General features: G+C 47.5%; 1 pseudogene; it reads right to left on the bottom strand.

The window, feature by feature from the left end:
* Positions 1 to 17,708, bottom strand: part of LOC109910198 (teneurin-2-like) — a 331,746-nt pseudogene that overhangs the window by 244,738 nt on the left and 69,300 nt on the right.

The raw sequence follows: 17,708 nt of genomic DNA, 5'->3' as shown, positions 1-17,708 counted from the left end.
GAGAGAGAGAGAGAGGGAGAGAGAGAGCGAGCGAGAGAGAGAGAGAGCAGAGAGAGAGAGAGAGAGGAGAGAGAGAGCGAGAGAGAGAGAGAGAGAGAGAGAGAGAGAAGAGAGAGATATATAGAGAGAGAAAAAAGAAAAGATAGAGAGAGGGAAAAAGAGAGAGAAAATAGAGTGAGAGAGAGAAAAGAGATAGAGATAGAAAAGAGAGAGTGATAGGAAAGAGAGAGGGATAGGATCGAAAGATTGATAGGGAAGAGAGCGTGATAGGAAATAGAGAGTGATAGGAAAGAGATAGTGGTAGGAAAGAGAGAGTGATAGGAAAGGGAGAGGGATAGGAAAGAGAGAGTGATAGGAAAGGGAGAGGGATAGGAAAGAGAGAGTGATAGGAAAGAGAGAGTGATAGGAAAGAGAGAGTGATAGGAGAGAGAGAGAGATAGAAAAGAGAGAGTGATAGGAAAGAGATAGTGATAGGAAAGATATGGTGATAGGAAAGAGAGAGTGATAGGAAAGAGATAGTGATAGGAAAGAGAGAGTGATAGAAAAGAGATAGTGATAGAAAAGGGAGAGTGACAGGAAAAAGAGAGTGATAGGAAAGAGAGAGTGATAGGAAAGAGAGAGTGGTAGAAAAGAGAGGGTGATAGGGAAGAGAGAGAGTGATATAAAAGAGAGAGTGATAGAAAAGAGAGAGTGATAGGAAAGAGAGAGAGATAGAAAAGAGAGAGTGATAAGAAATAGAGTGATAGGAAAGAGAGAGGGATAGGAAAGAGAGAGAGAGATAGGAAGGAGAGAGTGATATGAAAGAGAGAGTGATAGGAAAGAGAGAGTGATATGAAAGAGAGAGTGATAGGAAAGAGAGTGTGATAGGAATGAGAGAGTGATAGAAAAGAGAGAGTGATAGAAAAGAGAGATCGAAAAGAGAGAGTGATAGGAAAGAGAGAGGGATAGGATCGAAAGATTGATAGGGAAGAGAGCGTGATAGGAAATAGAGAGTGATAGGAAAGAGATAGTGGTAGGAAAGAGAGAGTGATAGGAAAGGGAGAGGGATAGGAACGAGAGAGTGATAGGAAAGGGAGAGGGATAGGAAAGAGAGAGTGATAGGAAAGAGAGAGTGATAGGAAAGAGAGAGTGATAGGAGAGAGAGAGAGATAGAAAAGAGAGAGTGATAGGAAAGAGATAGTGATCGGAAAGAGAGAGTGATAGGAAAGAGATAGTGATAGAAAAGAGAGAGTGCTAGGAAAGAGAGAGTGATAGGAAAGAGAGAGTGGTAGGAAAGAGAGAGTGATAGGAAATAGAGAGTGATAGGAAAGAGAGAGTGGTAGGAAAGAGAGAGTGATAGGAAAGAGAGAGTGGTAGGAAAGAGAGAGTGATAGGAAAGAGAGAGTGATATGAAAGAGAGAGTGATAGAAAAGAGAGAGTGATAGGAAAGAGATAGTGATAGGAAAGAGAGAGTGATAGGAAAGAGAGAGTGGTAGAAAAGAGAGAGTGATATGAAAGAGAGAGTGATATGAAAGAGAGAGTGATATGAAGGAGAGAGAGATATAAAAGAGAGCGTGATAGGAAAGAGAGCATGATAGGAAAGAGAGAGTGATAGGAAAGAGATAGATAGAAAAGAGAGAGTGATAGGAAAGAGATAGTGATATGAAAGAGAGAGTGATAGGAAAGAGAGAGTGATAGGACAGAGAGAGTGATAGGAAAGAGAGAGTGATAGGAAAGAGGGAGTGATAGGAAAGAGAGAGTGATAGGAAAGAGAGAGTGATAGGAAAGGGAGAGTGATAGGAAAGAGAGAGTGGTAGGAAAGAGAGAGTGATGGGAAAGTGAGAGTGATAGAAAAGGGAGAGTGATAGGAAAGAGATAATAATGAATAATTTTGCACGCCCAATTTTTCAGTTTTTGATTTGTTAAATAAGTTTGAAATATCCAATAAATGTCGTTCCACTTCATGATTGTGTCCCACTTGTTGTTGATTCTTCACAAAAAAATACAGTTTTATATCTTTATGTTTGAAGCCTGAAATGTGGCAAAAGGTTGCAAAGTTCAAGGGGGCCGAATACTTTCGCAAGGCACTGTACATTTGAGTCATTTAGCAGACACTCTTATTCTTATTTCCTTCTTCAACTAGGTGGCACAACCACAAATCAGCTCGCGGTGAGGAGGGGCTGTGAAGAGGTGTGCTTGGGGATTATTTAAAACTGTTTTGAAGAAGAAAGGTTTCAGACGTTTTCAGAAGATGGGCAGGGACCCTGCTATACTAGCTTCAGGGGGAAGATGGGCAGGGACCCTGCTGTTCTAGCTTCAGGGGGAAGATGGGCAGGGACTCTGCTGTCCTAGCTTCAGGGGGAAGCTGGTTCCACAATTGAGGTGGAAGGACAGAGAAAGGTTTGGACTGGCCTGAACGGGAGCTGCCCTCCCATAGAGTTGGCAGGGACAAGAGAGCTCGGGCTGGGATGTAGGGCTTGAGCAGAGCCTGAAGGTAGGGAGGGGAAGCTCCTCTTGCTGTTCCATAGGTAAGCACCAGGGTCTTGAAGATGATGTGAGCTTCGACTGGAAGCCACTGGAGTGTGCAGAGGAGCGGGGTGACATGGAAGAACACCGGAAGGTTAAACATCAGGCATGCTTCAGCATTCTGGATAAGTTGCAGGGGTTCGATGGGACAAGGATGTTGATGGCACAAGCGGGGAGCCCAGATAACAGAGAGCTGCAGTAGACCAGACAGGAGATGACAAGTGCCTGGATTAGGATCTGAGCCGCTTGTAGGGGTCGTACTCTACATATGTTGTAGAGCATGAACTTGGAGGAGTGAGTCACTGCTTTGATGTTTGCAGAGAACGATAGGATGTTGTCCAGGGTCACTCCTAGGATCTTTGCACTCTGGGAGGGGGACACCGTGGAGTTGGCAACCATAATGGAGCGGTCTTGGAGCAGGCAGGCCTTCCTCAGGAGGAAGTACATCTCCGTCTTGTTGAGGTTGAGATTGAGGGGGTGGGACAACATCCAAGCTGAGATATCTGCCAGGCACACAAAGATGGGTGTTGCCACCTGGGTGCCAGAAGGGGAAGCAGAAAAGTAGTTGTCATCCGCATAGCAATGATAGGAGAGACCATGTGAGGATATGACAGAGCCGAGTGACTTGGTGTATAGAGAGAAGAGGAGAGGGCCTCGAACAGAGCCCTGGGGGACACCAGTAATGTGAGTATGTGGTGCAGACACAGCCTAAAGCCCTCTCACAGCCCACACACACGGACACACACACGGACACACACACGGACACATACATACAGACACACACATGCACACATACCCACCAGGTTACCTTACTCACCTTAAGCTACAAACCCTCACCCCAGTGAAACAGAAATATGCTGTAAACTGTAATGCTGTCAAATCTCAGACCTCAGACAGTGTTTGTATGTGAGTGTGTTTGTGTGAGTGTGTGAGTGTGTGTTTGTTTGCTTTTGTTTTTGTGTGTGTGTGTGTTTGTTTATGTGTGTGGGTGTGGGTTTGTGTGTGTGTGTGTTTGTTTGCGTTTGTGTGTGTGTGCAGGGTGAAAGGCTTATGAACAGACTCAATAGCTAATCAATAGCAATCTGCAGCCAGCTCTAGCCATGCTAATGGAACTGAGCTGCAGCTGGCAAGAGGCCAACACCATCTCAGCAGCATCTGGTTAACACACACACACGCAGTCAAGCACACACACACACACAGATATGCACATGCGCCACCCAGTAAAATAATTCACACAAACACACATGCATGAAGAGAAAGAGAGAGAGAGACATAGAGAAAGAGAGAGAGAGAGAGAGAGAGCGAGAGAGAGAAGGAGAGAGAGAGGGAGAGTGTGTACTCTCTTGTCAGTAGTACTGTAGACTACTTTATCACTGACTTCAACCCAGAGTCTCTCATAGCGTTCAGTCGGTCCACTGACACCCCTATCAGATCACAGGAAAATCGCAGTCTATTTAAACAGAGCAATATTCCATCATGAGGCATCAAAGCCAAAGGAACTGAAACATTTTAAGAAATGCTATAGATTGAAGGAAAGTGGTGTGGAAAACTACCAAAAAACAATTCGGCAACAACACATTCAATCCCTTTTAGAAAACTTCCTGGACAAAACATTTCACTGTAATAGTGAAGATGTAAACTTGTCAGTAGAAAACCTAAACAGTAAATTTGACCTCTCAGCTTCCCTATAATATCAACAAATATTGAAGCAGGAAACCGAAGAAAATGAACAACAATGACAAATAGTTTGCTAAAACCTAGGAAAGAAATTCAACTAAAACATAGAGACCCAGAAAACCTGAGTCTACGCCTTCACTATGGTGAATCACTAAAACAATACAGAAATACACTACGGAAAAAGAAGGAACAGCACGTCAGAAATCAGCTCAATGTAATTGAAGAATCCATAGACTCTAACCACTTCTCGGAAAATTGGAAAACACTAAACAAACAACAATATGAAGAGTTATCTATCAAAAACTGATATGTATGTATAAACCACTTCTCCAATCTTTCTTTCTCTATAACAAAGAACAAACAGCAAAAACATATACATGATCAAATACAAATCTTAGAATCAACTATTATAGACTTTTAATTTTTTACCTTTATTTAACTAGGCAAGTCAGTTAAGAACAGATTCTTCTTTTCAATGACGGCCTAGGAACAGTGGGTTACCTGCCTGTTCAGGGGCAGAACGACAGATTTGTACCTTGTCAGCTCGGGGATTTGAACTTGCAACCTTCCGGTTGCTTCCGGTTGCTAGTCCAATGCTCTAACCACTAGGCTACCCTGCCAACTACCAGAACCCACTGGATTGAATTAACTACAGGACAAAATACAAACCCTCTAACCCTAAAAGGCCCATCGGGTTGATGGTATCCTAAATTAAATGATAAAATATACAGACCACAAATTCCAATTGGCTCTAATTAAACTCAGGGATGCAGCTTAAGCCCCACCCTCTACAACATGTATATCAATGAATTGGCCAGGGAACTAGAACAGCCTGCAGCACCCGGCCTCACCCTAATAAAATCTGAAGTCAAACATCTACTGCTTGCTGATGATCTGGTACTTCTGTCCCCTACCAAGGAGGACCTACAGCAGCACCTAGATCTTCTGCACAGATTCTGCCAGACCTGGGCCCTGACAGAAAATCTCAGTAAGACCAAAATAATGGTGTTCCAAAACAAGGTCCCGTTGCCAGGACAATGAATACAAATTTCATCTAGACACTGTTGCCCTAGAGCACACAAAAAACTATACATACCTCAGCCTAAACATCAGCGCCACAGGTAACTTCCACAAAGCTGTGAATGATCCGAGAGACAAGGCAAGAAGGGCCTTCTATGCCATTAAAAGGCATAGAACATTAAAACATTTGACATACCATTTAGGATCTGGCTGAAAATACTTGAATCAGTCATAGAGCCCATTGCCCTTTATGGTTATGAGGTCTGGGGTCCGCTCACCAACCAAGACTTCACAAAATGGGACAAACACCAAATTGAGACTCTGCACGCAGAATTTGGCGAAAATATCCTCAGTGTACAACGTAGAACACCAAATAATGCATGCAGAGCAGAATTAGGCCGATACCCGCTAATTACCAAAATCCAGAAAATAGCCGTTAAATTTAACAACCACCTAAAAAGAAGTGATTCCCAAACATTCCATAACAAATCCATCACTTACAGAGAAATTAACCACAAATAAAATCAAATGTTATTGGTCACATACACATGGTTAGCAGATGCTAGTGTAGCTAAATGCTTGTGCTTCTAGTTCCGACAGTGCAGTAATATCTACTAAGCAATCTAACAATTTCAAAATAACTACCTTATACACAGTGTAAAGGAATGAATAAGAATATGTACATAAAGATATATGGATGAGCGATGGCCGTGCGGCATACACACGATGCAGTAGGTGGTATAGAGTACAGTATATACATATGAGATGAGTAATGTAGGGTATGTAAACATTATATGAAGTGGCATTGTTTAAAGTGACTTGTGATACATTAATTACATCCAATTATTAAAGTGGCTAGAGATTTGAGTCAGTATGTTAGTAGCAGCCACTCAGTGTTAGTGGTGTCTGTTTAACAGTCTGATGGCCTTGAGATAGAAGCTGTTTTCAGTCTTTCGGTCCCTGCTTTGATGCACCTGTATTGACCTCTCCTTCTGGATGATAGCGGGGTGAACAATCAGTGGCTCGGGTGGTGTAGGTGTCCTGGAGGGCAGGTAGTTTGCCCCCGGTGATGCGTTGTGCAGACCGCACTACCCTCTGGAGAGTCTTACGGTTGTGGGTGGAGCAGTTGCCATACCAGGCGGTGATTCAGCCCCAAAGGATGCTCTCGATTGTGCATCTGTAAAAGTTTGTGAGTGTTTTCGGTGACAAGCCACATTTCTTCTGCCTCCTGAGGTTGGAGGCGCTGTTGCGCCTTCTTCACCATGCTGTCTGTGTGGGTGGACCATTCCAGTTTGTCCCTTCGATGTGGATAGGGGGGTGCTCCTTCTGCTGTTTCCTGAAGTTCACAATCATCTCCTTTGTTTTGTTGACATTGAGTGAGAGGTAATTTTCCTGACACCACACTCCGAGGGCCCTCACCTCCTCCCTGTAGGCCGTCTCGTTGTTGTTGGTAATCAAGCCTCCCACTGTTGTGTCGTCTGCAAACTTGATGATTGAGATGGAGATGTGCATGGCCACGCAGTCATGGGTGAACAGGGAGTACAGGAGAGGGCTGAGAACGCAACCTTGTGAGGCCCCAGTATTGAGGACCAGCGGGGTGGAGATGTTGTTTCCTACATTCTCCACCTGGGGGCGGCCCGTAAGAAAGTACAGGACCCAGTTACACAAGGCGGGGTCGTGACCCAGGGTCTCGAGCTTAATGATAACAATGGAGGGTACTATGGTGTTAAATGCTGAGCTATAGTCAATGAACAGCATTCTTACATAGGTATTCCTCTTGTCCAGATGGTATAGGGCAGTGTGCAGTGTGATGGCAATTGCATCGTCTGTGAACCTGTTGGGGCGGTATGCAAACTGAAGTGGGTCTAGGGTGTCAGGTAGGGTGAAGGTGATCTGGTCCTTGACTAGTCTCTCAAAGCACTTCATGATGACAGAAGTGAGTTCTACAGGGCGATAGTCGTTTAGCTCAGTTAGCTTTCCTGGGGACAGGAACAATGGTGGCCCTCTTGAAGCATGTGGGAACAGCAGACTGGGATAAGGATTGATTGAATATGTCTGTAAACACACCAGCCAGCTGGTCTGCTCATGCTCTGAGGACGCGGCTGGGGATGCCGTCTGGGCCAGCAGCCTTGTGAGGGTTAACACGTTTAAATGTCTTACTCAGTTGGCCACGGTGAAAGAGAGCCCACAGATTTTGGTAGCGGGCCATGTCTTTGGCACTGTATTGTCCTCAAAGTGAGCAAATTTGTTTAATTTGTCTGGGAGCAAGACATCTGTGTCTGCAACGGGGCTGGTTTTCTTTTTGTAATCCGTGATTGACTGTAGACCCTGCCACGTACGCCTCGTGTTTGAGCCGTTGAATTGCGACTTTACATTGTCTCTATACTGACGCTTAGCTTGTTTGATTGCCTTGCTGAGGGAATAGCTACACTATTCGGTCATGTTTCTGGTCGCCTTGCCATGATTAAAAGTAGTGGTTCTGGCTTTCAGTTTTGCGTGACTCTGATAACATGTCCCGAGTGAGCCATGTGACTGTGAAACAGAGAATGTTACAATCTCTGATGTCTCTATGGAAGGCAACCCTTGTTCGAATTTCATCTACCTCCCGAGTAGTATATTCGGGAGCGGTGAGCGCTGTGCCCGTCTACGGAGCCTGACCAGAATACCTCTCCGTCTGACCCTTCTGTGGTGCCGTTGTTTTGGGATGCCTGGGATTAGATCCAATGTCCAGGGTGGAGGTCCGAACAGAGGATCCGCTTTGGGAAAGCCGCATTCCTGGTCGTAATGTTGGTAAGTTGATGTTGCTCTTATATCCAATAGTTTTTCCCGGCTGTAACTTGGAGCAAGCTGGTTCTGGGGCTCTGTTCACAAACACAAACAGACCCCAGAGAGCCCCAGGACAGCAACACAATTGAACCAAATCATGAGAAAACAAAAAGATAATTACTTGACACACTGGAAAGAATCAACAAAAAAACTGAATGCTATTTGGCCCTTAACAGAGAGTACACCAGGCAGAATACCTGACCGCTGTGACTGACCAAACTTAAGGAAAGCTTTGACTATGTACAGACTCAGTGAGCATAGCCTTGCTATTGAGAAGGTCGCCGTAGGCAGACCTGGCTCTCAAGAGAAGACAGGCTATGTGCACACTGGCCACAAAATGAGGTGGAAACTGAGCTGCACTTCCTAACCTCCTGCCAAATGTATGACCATATTAGAGAGACATATTTCCTCAGATTACACAGACCCACGAAAAAATTGAAAACAAAACCAATTTTAATTAACCCACATACCTTTTGGGTGAAATGCCATAGTGTGACATCACAGAAGCAATATTTGTGACTTGTTGCCACAAGAAAACCAGTGAAGATCAAACATAGCGCATATTTATGTTTATTTATTTTCCCTTTTGTACTTTAACTATTTGCACATCGTTACAACACTGTACATAGATATAATATGACATGTCTTTATTCTTTTGGAAGTTTTGTGAGTGTAATGTTTAATGTAACATTTTTTCTTGTTTATTTCACTTTTGGCACTTTTTGGCTTTGGCAATGTAAACATACGTTTCAATAGAGCCATTACATTGAATTGAATTGAGAGAGAGAGAGGGGGGGGGGGGAGTGAGTGAGAGAGAGAGAGAGAGAGAAAGAGAGAGAGAGAGAGCGAGAGAGGAGGGATGGGGGGGAGAGAGAGAGAGAGAGAGAGAGAGAGAGAGAGAGAGAGAGAGAGAGAGAGATATTGTTGTGACATTGTGTTCAGGAAAGAGGGATGGTATCGTTTCTCTGGCCTTTCTCCCCCTTTAACCACAGACCATCACTTCACACACACACACACACACACACACACACACACACACACACACACACACACACACACACACACACACACACACACACACACACACACACACACACACACACACACACACACACAGTTGCATTATCGCTGCCCGTCGCAGCCTGCCCCCCCCTCCCCCTTCTCCATGGCCGACGCGAGTGAAACATTTAGACATGTTAACCCTCGCAAGGCTGCTTCCCCAGACGGCATCCGTAGCAGCGTCCTCAGAGCATGAGCAGACCAGCTGGCCGCTGTGGTTACGGACATATTCAATCGCTCCCTACCCCAGTCTATTGTCCCCAAATGCTTCAAGATGGTCACCATTGTTCCTGTACCCAATGAAGGCCATGATAACTGTACTAAATGACAACCGCACCTTTCTCTTCTGTCATCATGAAGTGCTTTGAGAGACTAGTCAAGGATCATATCACCTCCACTCTACCTGACACCCTAAATCAAATAAAACAAACGTATAAAGCCCTTCTTACCACAGCTGATATCTCAAAGTGCTGTAGAGAAACCCAGGCTAAAACCCCAACAGCAAGCAATGAACCCTAGACCCACTTCAGTTTGCATACCGCCCTAACAGGTCCACAGATGATGCAATCGCCATCACACTGCACACTTTCCCATCTGAACAAGAGAAATACCTATGTAAGAATGCTGTTCATTGACTACAGCTCAGCATTCAACACCATACTATCCTCCAAACTCATCATTAAGCATTAGACCCTGGGTCTCAACCCGCCCTGTGAAATTGCTCCTGGACTTTCTGATGGGCCACCCACAGGTGGAGAAGGTAGGAAACAACATATCCACTTTGCTGACACTCAACACAAGGGTGCGTGCTCAGCCCCCTCCTGTACTCCCTGTTCACCCATGACTGCGTGGCCATGCACGCTTCCCACTCAATCATCAAGTTTGCAGACGACACTACAGTGGTAGGCCTGATTAGCAACAATGACGAGACGGCCTACAGGGAGGAGGTGAGGGCCCTCGGAGTGTGGTGTCAGGAAAATAACCTCTCACTCAACGTCAACAAAACAAAGGAGATGATTGTGGACTTCAGGAAACATTAGAGGGAGCACCCCCCATCCACATCGAAGGGACAGCAGTGGAGAAGTTGGCAAGTTTTAAGTTCCTCAGCGTACACTTCACAGACAAACTGAAATGGTCCACCCACACAGACAGCATGGTGTCATGGCTTCTTAAATGAGGCTAAAGAAATTTTCCTTGTCACCCAAAACCCTCACAAACTTTTACAGATGCACAATCGAGAGCATCCGGTCGGGCTGTATCACTGCCTGGTACAGCAACTGCACTGCCCACAACCACAAGGCTCTCCAGAGGGTGGTGCTGCATCACCGGGGGAAAACTACCTGCCCTCCAGGACACCTACAGCATCCGATGTCACAGGAAGGCCAAAAAGATCATCAAGGACATCAACCACCCGAGCCACTGCCTGTTCACCCTGCTATCATCCAGAAGGCGAGGTCAGTACAGGTGCATCAAAGCTGGGACAGAGAGACTGGAAAAACAGCTTCTTTCTCAAGGCTATCAGGCTGTTAAACAACAATCACTAACTCAGAGAGGCTGCTGCCTACATTGAGACACAATCAATGGCCACTTTAATAAATGGATCACTAGTCACTTTAAACAATGCCACTTTAATAATGTTTACATATCTTACATTACTCATATCATATGTATATACTGTATTTTAGACAATCTATTGCACCAATTGCACCTTGCCTATGCCGCTCGGCAATATACTTACATGTACATATTCTCATTCACCCCTTTAGATTTGTGTGTATTAGATAGTTGTTGGGGAATTGTTAGATTACTTGTTAGATATTATTGCACTGTTGGAACTAGAAGCACAAGCATTTCGCTACACTCGGATTAACAACTCCTAACCATGTGTATGTGACCAATAACATCTGCTAACCATGTGACCAATAACATCTGCTAACCATGTGACCAATAACATCTGCTAACCATGTGACCAATAACGTCTGCTAACGTCTGCTAACCATGTGACCAATAACATCTGCTAACCATGTGTATGTGACCAATAACATCTGCTAACCATGTGTATGTGACCAATAACGTCTGCTAACCATGTGTATGTGACCAATAACGTCTGCTAACCATGTGACCAAAAACGTCTGCTAACCATGTGACCAATAGCATCTGCTAACCATGTGTATGTGACCAATAACATCTGCTAACCATGTGACCAATAACATCTGCTAACCATGTGACCAATAACATCTGCTAACCATGTGTATGTGATGTGATTTGATTTGAGAATGTGCACACAGGGAGCTGATTTTCACTTTGTCATCGTCCCCAAGGCAAGGTGACATTATATCCTCCACACCTCTCTCTGTGTGTGTGTGTGTGTGTGTGTGTGTGTGTGTGTGTGTGTGTGTGTGTGTGTGTGTGTGTGTGTGTGTGTGTGTGTGTGTGTGTGTGTGTGTGTGTGTGTGTGTGCGTGTGTATGTTGTATAACTGAAGGTTATAAGTGACTCGGGTACGGTGAATGGACACATTTTATTTATAATGTCCTAGAGAGAGAACAAGGAAGACAGAAGAGAATGATGGAGAGAAAGAAGACGAGTTCACCAACATAGTGGCTAGAAAGATGAGTGTTGACAAAGAAAGAGATGAGGAGAAAACAAGATGTAAAAAAGAGTGAATGAGAAAAAGAGGGAGATAGAGATGGAGAGATGAGAGATTGATGGAAGAATGGAGAGAATTATCAAGGGAGAGATGGAGAGATGAAGGTGGGGAGGTGGAGAGAGATGAAGGCAATGAGGGTTGGAGGAAGGGAAAGGGTGGATGGATAGAGTGATAGAGGGAAAGGGTGGATGGATAGAGTGATAGAGGGAGGGAAAGGGGTGGATGGATAGAGTGATAGAGGGAGGGAAGGGGTGGATGGATAGAGTGATAGAGGGAGGGAAAGGGTGGATGGATAGAGTGATAGAGGGAGGGAAGGGGTGGATGGATAGAGTGATAGAGGGAGGGAAAGGGGTGGATGGATAGAGTGACAGAGGGAGGGAAAGGGTGGATGGATAGAGTGATAGAGGGAGGGAAAGGGTGGATGGATAGAGAGATAGAGGGAGGGAGGGAAGGGGTGGATGGATAGAGTGATAAAGGGAGGGAAAGGGTGGATGGATAGAGTGATAGAGGGAGGGAAAGGGTGGATGGATAGAGAGATAGAGGGAGGGAAGGGGTGGATGGATAGAGTGATAAAGGGAGGGAAAGGGTGGATGGATAGAGTGATAGAGGGAGGGAAAGGGTGGATGGATAGAGAGATAGAGGGAGGGAAAGGGTGGATGGATAGAGAGATAGAGGGAGGGAAAGGGGTGGATGGATAGAGTGATAGAGGGAGGGAAAGGGTGGATGTATATAGAGATAAAGGGAAGTGGTGGATGGATAGAGAGATAGAGGGAGGGAAGTGGTGGATGGATAGAGAGATAGAGGGAGGGAAGTGGTGGATGGATAGAGAGATAGAGGGAGGGAAGGGGTGGATGGATAGAGAGGAGTTTATGTGAGACACATGGTAACTCCACATGCAGATGATACGCCTAAACGAGCAGCCAGGGTAGACACACACACACACACACACACATACACACACACTAAGGAAGCCAGTTAGAATGCCAGCCTGTGCCCACCCAAATTACCACTGAGAAAATTAATACCTCCATCCATCCACACAAACACACACGCTCTCAAATGCTAAGACACACACACACACACACACACACACAGGCTGACGGTGGGTGTTTAACCCTGTAAGAGTCTGCGATGTGGGTGATCGGTTATCATAGTCTGTGTGTGTGTGTGTACCTCCCAGCCTGAATTAGACGCAGATACATTACATGACCAAAAGTATGTTGACACTTGCTCATCGAACATCTCATTCCAAAATCATATGGACTTGTTCCCCCCTTTGCTGCTATAACAGCCTCCACTCTTCTGGGAAGGCTTTCCACTAGATGTTGGAACAATGCTGCTATAACAGCCTCCACTCTTCTGGGAAGGCTTTCCACTAGATGTTGGAACATTGCTGCTATAACAGCCTCCACTCTTCTGGGAAGGCTTTCCACTAGATGTTGGAGCATTGCTGCTATAACAGCCTCCACTCTTCTGGGAAGGCTTTCCACTGGATGTTGGGACATTACTGCGGGGACATGATCCATTCAGCCACAAGAGCATTAGTGAGGTCAGGCACTGATGTTGAGCGATTAGGCCTGACTAGCAGTCGGCGTTCCAATTCATCCCAAAGGTGTTCGATGGGGTTGAGGTCAGGGCTCTGTGCAGGCCAGTCAAGCTCTTCCACACCAATCTGACAAACCATTTCTGTATGGACCTCACATGGGGGCATTGTCATGCTGAAACAGGAAAGGGCCTTCCCCAAACTGTTGCCACAAAGTTGGAAGCACAGATTCGTCTAGAATGTCATTATATGCTGTAGTGTTAAGATTCCCTTCACTGGAACTAAGGGGCCCAAACCATGACAAACAGCCTCAGCCCATTATTCCTCTTAGGCTTGTGTGCAGCTGCTCGGCCATGGAAACCCATTTCCCTACGAACAATTATTGTGCTGATGTTGTTTCCAGAGGCAGTTTGGAACTCGGTAGTGAGTGTTGCAACTGAGGACAGACGATTTTGAAGTGCTTCAGCACTCAGGGGTCCCGTTCTGTGAGCTTGTGTGGCCTACCACTTCGCGGCTGAGTCGTTGTTGCTCATAGACGTTTCCACTTCACAATAACAGCACAAACAGTGGACTGGGGCAGCTCTAGCAGGGTATACAATTGAGGGTTAGGATTTTATACACCTGTCAGCAACGGGTGTGGCTGAAATAGCCGAATCAACACATTTGAAGGGGTGTGCACATACTTTTGTATTTATAGTGGTAACATTGAAACACACAACTAAGCCACAGCAGGCAAGACTCCAGAAGCTATTCCCTTCCATTAACAGCTTTAACACACACACATTCCCTCTCCACACACACATTCCCTCTCCACACACACATCCTCTCTCCACACACATCCTCTCTCCACACACACATCCTCTCTCCACACACACATCCCCTCTCCAAACACACATCCTCTCTCCACACACACATCCTCTCTCCACACACACATCCCCTCTCCACAGACGCATCCCCTCTCCACACACACATCCCCTCTCCACACACACATCCCCTCTCCACACACACATCCCCTCTCCACACACACATCCCCTCTCCACACACACATCACCTCTCTCCACACACATCCACTCTCCACACACACATCCCCTCTCTCCACACACATCCTCTCTCCACACACACATCCCCTCTCTCCACACACATCCCCTCTCCACACACATCCCCTCTCCACACACACATCCCCTCTCCACACACACATCCTCTCTCCACACACATCCCCTCTCTCCACACACATCCCCTCTCCACACACACATCCCCTCTCCACACACACATCCTCTCTCCACACACACATCCCCACACACACACCCCCTCTCCACACACACATCCCCTCTCCACACACACATCCCCTCTCCACACACACATCACCTCTCTCCACACACATCCACTCTCCACACACACATCCCCTCTCTCCACACACATCCTCTCTCCACACACACATCCCCTCTCTCCACACACATCCCCTCTCCACACACACATCCCCACACACACACCCCCTCTTCACACACACATCCCCTCTCCACACACACATCCCCTCTCCACACACACATCCACTCTCTCCACACACATCCCCTCTCCACACAACATCCCCTCTCCACACACACATCCTCTCTCCACACACACATCCCCACACACACACCCCCTCTCCACACACACATCCCCTCTCCACACACACATCCTCTCTCCACACACACATCCCCTCTCCATACACACATCCTCTCTCCACACACACATCCCCTCTCCACACACACATCCTCTCTCCACACACATCCCCTCTCTCCACACACATCCCCTCTCCACACACACATCCCCTCTCCACACACACATCCTCTCTCCACACACACATCCCCTCTCCACACACACATCCTCTCTCCACACACATCCCCTCTCTCCACACACATCCCCTCTCCACACACACATCCTCTCTCCACACACATCCCCTCTCTCCACACACATCCCCTCTTCACACACACATCCCCTCTCCACACACACATCCTCTCTCCACACACATCCCCTCTCTCCACACACATCCCCTCTCCACACACACATCCCCTCTCCACACACACATCCTCTCTCCACACACACATCCCCACACACACACCCCTCTCCACACACACATCCCCTCTCCACACACACATCCTCTCTCCACACACACATCCCCTCTCCACACACACATCCTCTCTCCACACACATCCCCTCTCTCCACACACATCCCCTCTCCACACACACATCCTCTCTCCACACACACATCCCCTCTCCACACACACATCCTCTCTCCACACACATCCCCTCTCTCCACACACATCCCCTCTCCACACACACATCCCCTCTCCACACACACATCCTCTCTCCACACAGACATCCCCTCTCCACACACACATCCTCTCTCCACACACATCCCCTCTCTCCACACACATCCCCTGTCCACACACACATCCTCTCTCCACACACATCCTCTCTCCACACACATCCCCTCTCCACACACATCCCCTCTCTCCACACACATCCCCTCTCTCCACACACATCCCCTCTCTCCACACACATCCCCTCTCCACACACATCCCCTCTCTCCACACACATCCCCTCTCTCCACACACATCCCCTCTCCACACACATCCTCTCTCCACAGAGACACATGTCAATGTTTTTCCCTGTGATGGATGATGGGATGGATTTAAAGCATGGATGCCCTTCAATCCCAACACACACACACACACACACACACACATACATATACACACACACACACACACACACACACACACACACACACACACACACACACACACACACACACACACACACACACACACACACACACACACATCTAGTTCGGGACGCAGGGTGCTGAAAGCAATCTCTATCTGACCTTGAGTAGGAGGGCCAGAAGATGGAGGGTTGAACAAAGGAGAGGAAAAGGAGTGATGTAATCATCTGGCCGAGAAGTGATGCTTTCACAGTGATTGAGGACAACGACATCATGACACGAACTCACAATCAACCTCACACACACTGCATCCTAACGTACATCACTACAGACCCGGGTTCGATCCCAGTCTGTAACACAGCCGACCGTGACCGGGAGACGCATGAGGCGGCGCACAATTGGCCCAGCGGTGTCCTGGTTAGGGAATGGATTTCCTTGTCCCACTTCGGAACCAGCTAATCATTGTGGCAGGTCGGGTGTCTGCAAGCTGACTTCGGTCACCAGCTGGACAGTTTTTCCTCCGACACATCGGCACAGCTGTCTTCTGGGTTAAGGGAGAAGGGTGTCTGAGGTCCGGGTTAAGGGAGCAGGGTGTCTGAGGTCCGGGTTAAGGGAGCAGGGTGTCTGAGGTCCGGGTTAAGGGAGCAGGGTGTCTGAGGTCCGGGTTAAGGGAGCAGGGTGTCTGAGGTCCGGGTTAAGGGAGCAGGGTGTCTGAGGTCCGGGTTAAGGGAGCAGGGTGTCTTAGGTCCGGGTTAAGGGAGCAGGGTGTCTGAAGTCCGGGTTAAGGGAGAAAGGTGTCTGAGGTCCGGGTTAAGGGAGCAGGGTGTCTGAAGTCCGGGTTAAGGGAGCAGGGTGTCTGAGGTCCGGGTTAAGGGAGCAGGGTGTCTGAGGTCCGGGTTAAGGGAGCAGGGTGTCTGAGGTCTGGGTTAAGGGAGCAGGGTGTCTGAGGTCTGGGTTAAGGGAGCAGGGTGTCTGAAGTCCGGGTTAAGGGAGCAGGGTGTCTGAGGTCCGGGTTAAGGGAGCAGGGTGTCTGAGGTCCGGGTTAAGGGAGCAGGGTGTCTGAGGTGCGGGTTAAGGGAGCAGGGTGTCTGAGGTCCGGGTTAAGGGAGCAGGGTGTCTGAGGTCCGGGTTAAGGGAGCAGGGTGTCTGAGGTTCGGGTTAAGGGAGCAGTGTGTCTGAGGTCCGGGTTAAGGGAGCAGGGTGTCTGAGGTCTGGGTTAAGGGAGCAGTGTGTCTGAGGTCTGGGTTAAGGGAGCAGGGTGTCTGACGTCCGGGTTAAGGGAGCAGGGTGTCTGAGGTCTGGGTTAAGGGAGCAGTGTGTCTGAGGTCCGGGTAAAGGGAGCAGGGTGTCTGAGGTCTGGGTTAAGGGAGCAGTGTGTCTGAGGTCTGGGTTAAGGGAGCAGTGTGTCTGAGGTCTGGGTTAAGGGAGCAGGGTGTCTGACGTCCGGGTTAAGGGATCAGTGTGTCTGAGGTCTGGGTTAAGGGAGCAGTGTGTCTGAGGTCCGGGTTAAGGGAGCAGGGTGTCTGGGGTCCGGGTTAAGGGAGCAGTGTGTCAAGAAGCAGTGAGGCTTGGTGGGGTCGTGTTTCGGGGGACACACGTCTCATACACACACGTCTCATACACACAGGTCTCATACACACAGGTCTCATACACACAGGTCTCATACATACATGTCTCATACACACACGTCTCATACACACACGTCTCATACATACAGGTCTCATA

The sequence above is a fragment of the Oncorhynchus kisutch genome, linkage group LG19 (genome assembly GCF_002021735.2).
Source record: "Oncorhynchus kisutch isolate 150728-3 linkage group LG19, Okis_V2, whole genome shotgun sequence".
NCBI classification, from domain to species: Eukaryota; Metazoa; Chordata; class Actinopteri; order Salmoniformes; family Salmonidae; genus Oncorhynchus; species Oncorhynchus kisutch.
Note: the sequence above shows the minus strand (reverse complement) of the source record. Positions and strands in the feature narration are given on the sequence as shown.